Source organism: Palaemon carinicauda, chromosome 5 (assembly GCF_036898095.1).
Source record: "Palaemon carinicauda isolate YSFRI2023 chromosome 5, ASM3689809v2, whole genome shotgun sequence".
Lineage (NCBI taxonomy): Eukaryota > Metazoa > Arthropoda > Malacostraca > Decapoda > Palaemonidae > Palaemon > Palaemon carinicauda.
The window spans coordinates 18,591,102-18,599,140 of NC_090729.1; positions in this window are offsets into that span (position 1 = coordinate 18,591,102).

An 8,039-nucleotide genomic window follows, 5' to 3' on the forward strand; every position below is an offset into this window, starting at 1 on the left:
GTTTACTCTTCATGCAAAAATGTTACATTGCAAAGGTTTGGCTTTCGCATCCTGTTTATGACTGACTCGGCGTTTCTCACAGTCCTCCTAGCTTATCCATTGATCCCTTGCGTCTTGGATTTAATCATGTAATTTACAAATATTACATCAGCTCGAACAGCTACCTTCAATTAATTGAATCAAAATAATATGTTAACTATATGTTTAATAGGAGTGTGACTGGATATATATATATATATATATATATATATATATATATATATATATATATATATATATATATATATATATATATATATATATATATATATATATATATATATATATATATATATATATATATAACTAGCTATAAACAAGTGATTAAGGATGAATGTTCAAATAGGTGCATTTAAAGAAAATATACATACCTAACAGACGTTGTTAAAAACAAAGAAAAATGCATGGAAAATACAGATCATTATATGGTAAATTGCAAGCAAATGATTACCGTATATGGTACCCCCCAAAAAATACTAAAGTACATATGATTCGGTAACTTATTAAAGAATAGTTGTCACCTTTGTCAAAAATACAGATTATTATAATACGGTAACTTATAAGAATATTTGTTACCGTGGTAAAGATATAATTTCAGTGCAAAAACAAAAATTCCTCGTACGTACACGCACCACGGTTTCGTATATTTGTATATAGGGCTTATATATTTTATAATATGCCCATAGATTCTTTATTTTAACATTTAGGGCATATATATTGTATTAGGTGGCCAAAAAATTATTTTATTTTTTTCAAATGTTTTCAAAATGCAAATGTCTTAGAGTCTCTTCAACTACATATTACTAGCGTACTGACCGCTTTTTGTGCACAACACTATTCCAAACAATTTTACTCCTTCGAGCGAATGAAAGGGACAATTTCAAACGGCTCTAAATTGAAACAAATAAGGAGGGTTGTCTGGACATGGCAAAACGTTCTGTTTGAGCTCCATCTGTCTATGCCTTAACCTACGCCAAACAAAGATGTTAACGGCGATAAATATCATCAACGAAACGCTGATTGCTGCTAGTAACACGTAGAAACGAAGATCTGCATAAGTCGGTGACGGGTGGTCTATCTCGGTTAATTTCATCAAACGATTAGCCACTCGTGCGTTGTATGGGAGAGGTAAAGATGGGATTGTACTGGACCATGAGAAATTCGCGAAGTAGGCCCGTTCTCTGATGATATTGTTAATTCCTCGGACCGTGTAATTCGTGGACGTACCGATGCAACCATCTGCTGCAAAGAAGATTTGGGAATAGGACGTGGATCCGTCCGGGCATGATACATTGAAGCCGGCCTTGTCGTATCGTATCCTTGAGCCGTTGTACAGTCTGCAATTGAACTTATTATCGTCAAAGGGATAAAGTTTTTTCAGACAATTTTCATATGTATGGGAGAGAGCACCGTTTAGCACTATACCTAACTCGTATGAATCCCTTGATTTTTTATGGAATTCAAAGGAGTCAACTGTACATATTTTTTCATTCATTGCGTCTGAATAGTGAGCAAATTTATTTCAGTCTTTAATAACAGAATATGTCTCCTTATCAGGAGAAATCAATAGTGTCCTGTCAAACTGGATATCACTGGGCTTGAGTTATTTTTCATAAAAGTCAGAAATGGTAATATCTTGTATGTTTGCCAGGCATCGGAAGAAACAAAGGGAATTGTAATCATAATCCTGTAATTTTCAATGCTTACTCTAATTAGGCTGTATTAGGACTGTAACCTATGTGAGTCTAACAAAGGAATATAACCTATTTTCTCCCGTCCGGTGTCCAGAAATAACGTTAAGTCTTTTATCGGCAACAAATGCGGATAGAGAACACTTTTAGTCGCTAACATGATAGCCTCCACATAGCCTTTTGATTTCTCAATGAAATGCGCAATTTTATTATGGATATGATCTATTTTATTATAATACGTTAACGTTGCCAACAAGTCTTGTACTTCCATAATCTAACTGATATTACTAGAATGTTCGTTCACCAAACTCATAATTTGATTGATTGAAGTTACCTGATTTCCTTAGTTCTAATAAAACTAATTCTAAGACGATTTGAAATCCCTAAGCCTATACTTGCAACAGATCCAAATATGTTTAGTGCAGCAAATATAACCGGGTAACGTCTTTCAAGGTTAGTGTGTCTTACTGTCCACATCAAAAGGTCACGATCCAAAGATTCTGCCTCGTTAGTCTTATTTTGCAAGTCTTGGGATAGCATCTCTGCCACTTTTAGTGTCGGTGCAAGCGAACTTTCTGTATTAAAAGAAAAGTGTCTTTTATGCATTTCATTTAATGAAGCAGCAAACCTTGAAATGTCGCTCTTTAAGCTAATGACGCCATTCTCTGGGAGAAAAATAGCTTGCATGCTTACTTCTATAACTATATTGCTTGCAGTAATAAATACGTCTTCTGTTCTCTCTACTATAGTGCCGTATTTTAAATCTATACATTTAGTTTTAGAGCTCTTCCTACACGGGAAAAATGTCTCAGCGAACAATATCACTCCTAACAATAAGAACTTCATCTTGGAAACCTGTAATGAGAAAAATATATGTAATTACTCCTCTATTAAAAAGAAAAAAAAATAACATATAAGTTTCATTGATACAAAAAAAAAATCCCTCAATTCCTACACTCTTATTTTAATTTCCTATGTGAGCCAATGGTACAATTCTCTCATTAGTGGGTTGGGATACGTTTTGAACTCTAAATCTATTGGCCGTTAATGTTTCCAAAATGTTAAATGGGCCTTCAAACTTGTGTGTTAGTTTATAATTGAGTCCTTTACGTACATTAATCTGTATGTATACATTATCACCCTGGGTATATGTTTTAGCCAGCTTCGCTAAATTATCATGATTCATTTTCATTATGATTTTTGATTCTTCGGAATTCTTTCGAAGGATATCAAAACTACTTTTGCTTGCATTTATACATTCTTTTAAAGGATTTGATAAGTTAGTTGCAGGCGTTAATACATGGAAAGGCGTTTTAACTGGGGTACCATACAATGCCTCGTGCGGCGACATTTTAATTGATATATGATATGAGTGATTCAGAGTACTTAGTACCGCAGGTATTGCAATATCCCAGTTGGGGTCTGATCACCCTAGTGTTGATCTTAATATGTTCAAAACATTCCTATTCGCTCTTTCCACTAGCCCATTCGACTCTGGGTGATAGATCATGGTATTGATTTTCTTTATGCTAAGGAACTCAAACATGAGGTAAGGATATAATTTTTAAATTCTCCACCCGAGTCTGATATTATCACGTGTAGAATTTTTATGTTTAAAAATGTAACACTCGTAAAACTTCCTAGCGCATTCAATTCCTCTGTTTGACACGTATAATCCTGTTAATAAATCTAAATTTATCCTTTCAAAGGGTTGATTGGGCACGGGATAAGCCCCTAGACTGACAGGTGTTTTTGTGTGCCCTTTGTTTTCCTGACAAGTGCGACAATTAGCTATATGTTTATTTATATCTGTAAGCATCGTCTGCTAATAATACAATGTTCCTGTGACATTATGGAGAACCCCGGGTGTCCATGCAATGGATTTGCATGCAACCAACTTAGGACAGTGGATATAAGTGAGATTGGTACCACAACCTGGTCGTTAGTCACATGTGGTGTATTTTGGGTTTTCCTTGTCACGGATCTACACAGAATATTGTCTTTGATTATATAATTCTGCTGCGTATACTTTATATATTCCTTTTCCTTTCGATTTCCTTCCAAAGGATTTATGATTTTTTTCTAATTTCTGATCTTTTCTATGCTCAATCTGTAATAATTCAGTGCTCAATCCCAGATCTTCCTGTTCAGATACAGTTTTAACAATAGGCGTGGATGTTGATATAGCTATTAATTCAGCTAATGGCTCCGTACAAGATAAAACAGGGTTGCGTGATAATGCATCAGCAATGATATTTGCTTTCCATGGTAAATACCCGATTTTGCCCCAAAGTCTTGGATGATCAAATGTCATCGAGTTCGTTTGGGGCTGTGACTAAAGCCTTTAAAGAAGTCGGTTAGGGGTTTATGATCAGTAAGAACCTTGACGGGATAACCGTATATGACGAACTTGAAATGCACTAGTGAATTAACAATAGCTAGCCCTTCCTTTTATATTACTGCATACTTACTTTCGGAAGTTTTCAGTTTTCATGAATAAAAAGCTATCGGGAAAAACTGTTTTTCATATTGCTGAAGCAATACCCCACCTACTCCTAAGTCTGTGGCGTCTGTTGCATTGAAGAATTCCTTACCGAAGTCAGGAAATTTTAGGATAGGAGAACTACACAGTTCATCTTTAAAGGTATTAAACGCCTCTTGATGCTGCTCAGACCATATGAAATCTACGCCCTTCTTCGTAAGATCAGTTAGGTGAGCGGCTCTTATTGAATAATTGCATATAAAACACATGTAATATCCACTACACCCCAGAAATTACTGTATTCCCTTTACATTAGTAGGTATCGGAAAGTTACGGATAGCCGACACCTTATCGTGGACTACATTAAGACCAGGACTTGACACCGTAAAACCTAAATAGACTAATTCTGTCTTGAAAACTTTACACTCACTAATCTTTATCCTTAAGTTTTGTTGTCTTAGTCTCTGTAGTATTAGTTCTAGTTTACGTAGATGTTCTTCTAAGGTATCGGAAAAGATTACAAGGTCATCCATATAGGCATGCAATATATCCCCTAGCAGGTCTCCAAACACTATGTTAATCACTCTAGTGAATGTTATGGGAGCAAAACGTGAACTAAAAGGCATACGCAAAAATTCATAATGTCCCATGGCTGTGCTGAAGGCAGTGTATGGGATACTATTTTCTTCTAATGATATCTGGTGAAAGCCTTTAAGTAAGTCCAAACTGGTAAAATATTTATTCCAACTTAACAAAGATAATATATCGTCAGTAAATGGGATCGTTTCCTCATTTAGGCGACGGAAATCTACACAGATATGCCATGATCAATATTTTTTCGGTACAACTATTCATGGAAAATTATAAGGGCTGTTCGATTTCCTAATGACTCCTTCTTCTAGCATTTTACCTACTTCATCATTTATCTCATTCCGGAATTTTATAGGGAGTCTGTACGAGGGTACATAGATAATTTTCTGCTTGTCCTTTAACCTTACTTGATGTTCGATAACATCTGTTTTTCCTAAGGATTCATCCGTAGTGGAAAAAAACATCATGATATTCAGTTAAAAGTCCAAAAAATTTCTACTGAATCTCTTCTTCTTGAATGTCTTTATTGATTTTATTTTTAATAGATTGCAAAATGGATTCATCCGCAACTGATTGAGCGTAATTGATTTCGGCGACGGTAAGAATACGATGTTTATAAACTTATACATCCAATATATGTTGATTTTTGTGGAATACTAAAGTGGTATTTAAATGATTACTGACTTCAATTTTACATTGTTGTTGTGAGCCTACTGTATAAATAGCTTGTGTGAGGGACAATCCGTTAGTTTTCGAAGTGTAGGAAAGGATTAATATTTCAGATCCCGGCAACGTTTTCTTTACTTGCTCTATTAAATTTGAAGTTACTTTCGGCTCGATAGATTGCGTGCAAGATGATATTACGGGTGAACGAGAATTCTGTTGGGTCGCGTATATTATTTCTTTTTTAAGCAGACAAGTTATTGGTTCTTCAACGTATGTCACTGTTTTATTTGTCGTCTCTTTTTTATCCAAAACTGATTTTAAAGTATTAGAAGACTTATAGAATTTTCCTTTGATATACACGCCATGTTTGGCAGGGGCTAAGATAATGCTTTGATTGCTTATGCATGGGTATCTTATACTTACACCTGGACACATATCAATGTTTTGTACAACGACAAAGGTATCGTCAAACGTGCGCTTACCAACCTTGTACTTAACATGAGTTACGACTATTACATTCAATTCATTATTTCCTATGCCTGAGAGCCTTACTTCGGACTTCTCTATAATGAAGTTCGAAAACAACAAATGATGTGTTTTCAAATCCACGATATTATGTGGACTACTAGAGTCAAAAAATAATGTAAAGGATTAGTGTTCTAAATTTACAGCATATAATGTTGGTCGTAACTCATTTTGGCTTATTATTGTGAGAATTTGTTTCAAATCTACGGGAGCACGCACTGATTTTTTTGATTCGGTCGTGTGTTTCATAAGAAAATCTATTGCCTCACAATGCTCTGATAAAACATTAAATGGATTATTTAATACTACTGATGTTGATATGAATGACGCAACATTACTCTCTGCTCCATTGGAGTTAATTATGTGTTATTTGCTTTACTCTGCACATTCTGAAAATTAGTCTGACCCTGCGAGTTCTGGCTAGACGGCCCAGGATCAGAGTTATTTGAAGCACTATTTGTTTGTTTTTGATTCTGAACTGCATTAATGTTTGGCTGTTTCTTCTTATTGAACTGAGGATTTTTCTTTTTATTTGCATAGGGAACTGACTGTGGAATTGACTGTGTATTTCTAGGATTCTGTTGTTGATTACGCGAGTAGCATCGATTATATGAATGAGTTGAACTATTATGTATCGAACAATATCGCGTTCTGCAGTCTGTGATTAAGTGACCTTGACGTTTGCAATTATAGAACATCATTCCTGCAACTTGAATATTATTAACTACGTTTACTTGTTGTGGCTTAGTTTTATTTTTTTGCAAAAACCTGTGTAAACAAGGGATCAAGATCAGTACACTTTGATATGTGTTTCTTTATCTGTTCATAACCATCCAAATCTGTACTTTCAGGCATTAACTTTTTATCAAATCACCGCACTAAAGCTTCTGGCAACATAAGTGTCATGCAGGTTAAATACATTAATCGTAAGAAATCTTTCACAGAGATTTTATCTCTAGTAACCAAAGTGGAATTACCTAAAATATCTTGATACTCGTTTAGTCTATCCGCAATGAGACCTAGTCTCTCTATAACATTAAGGCGAGTCATAGTGGCTTGATTAAGTGTATTTCTTAATGTTAAAACTACATCTAAGGTTTCCTTACCGCCATAGACCGCACGTAGCCTAACTTTGAAATCGTCCCATGCAACAAACTCTTGAAAAGAAACTCCCCTTAAGTGCGCACTCGCATCCCCTTTAGAAAAGTCTATAAAACTTTTAGCTTCTTGTAATTGTAGAAGTGGGTCTATGATTTGTTTAGCATTTAAGTGAGCGTCGACGGAAGAAATCCATGACTCGACATTCCGAGGTAAGAACCCATTGACCCAACCTTGAAAATGAAGTATAGCTGAACGTACATTTACTATTGTTACAATGGGAGCAGTGTTACTAGGTCCGGGGGTGGGGTTACTCGGACTCAGAGGAGGCGTCATGTTTACTTTACTTTTTTCTATATCTACTATTCCTTGCAATCCTATCAAAATCTCTATATGAATACAGACGTCCACTGTGTAAACGCATAAGCAATATACAATAAAGATATGTTGCAGATTTATAACATAATCCCCCAAAACGATGATACTAATATACAGATAATTCCTGAAAACTTCTGAAAAAAAAAAACGGAATTAGCACAGAGAAAAAAAAATCTAGACGAGAATTCGAAGTTGAATACAGTTTCCTTTAATAAAATGAAGATTTGCAAACAACTCACCCCAGCAATAATGGACGATCGACTCGTGATAACAACACTTCACTGCCTAAAACTGAAATGAATAAAGAAATGTACTTAGCTTGAGTTTATATGGGTGAAGGGCGATATCGTCCTTTCCTCTCTCTCTCTCTCTGGTTTGCGAGAGTTTAGCTGTTTGGGTGAATGGTTTTGGTCTGATATGCCGTCGTAATGTTGGATGTTTTGCTCCCTGGATATGAATCTTTAATTTTTGATAAACGTTGATACAGTTGAATGCTATTCCTTCATTTTCTTAAGAAGTTCATTGAAGATCCAGTTCCTCAGTTTGTATAATATTTATAGTTGATATTC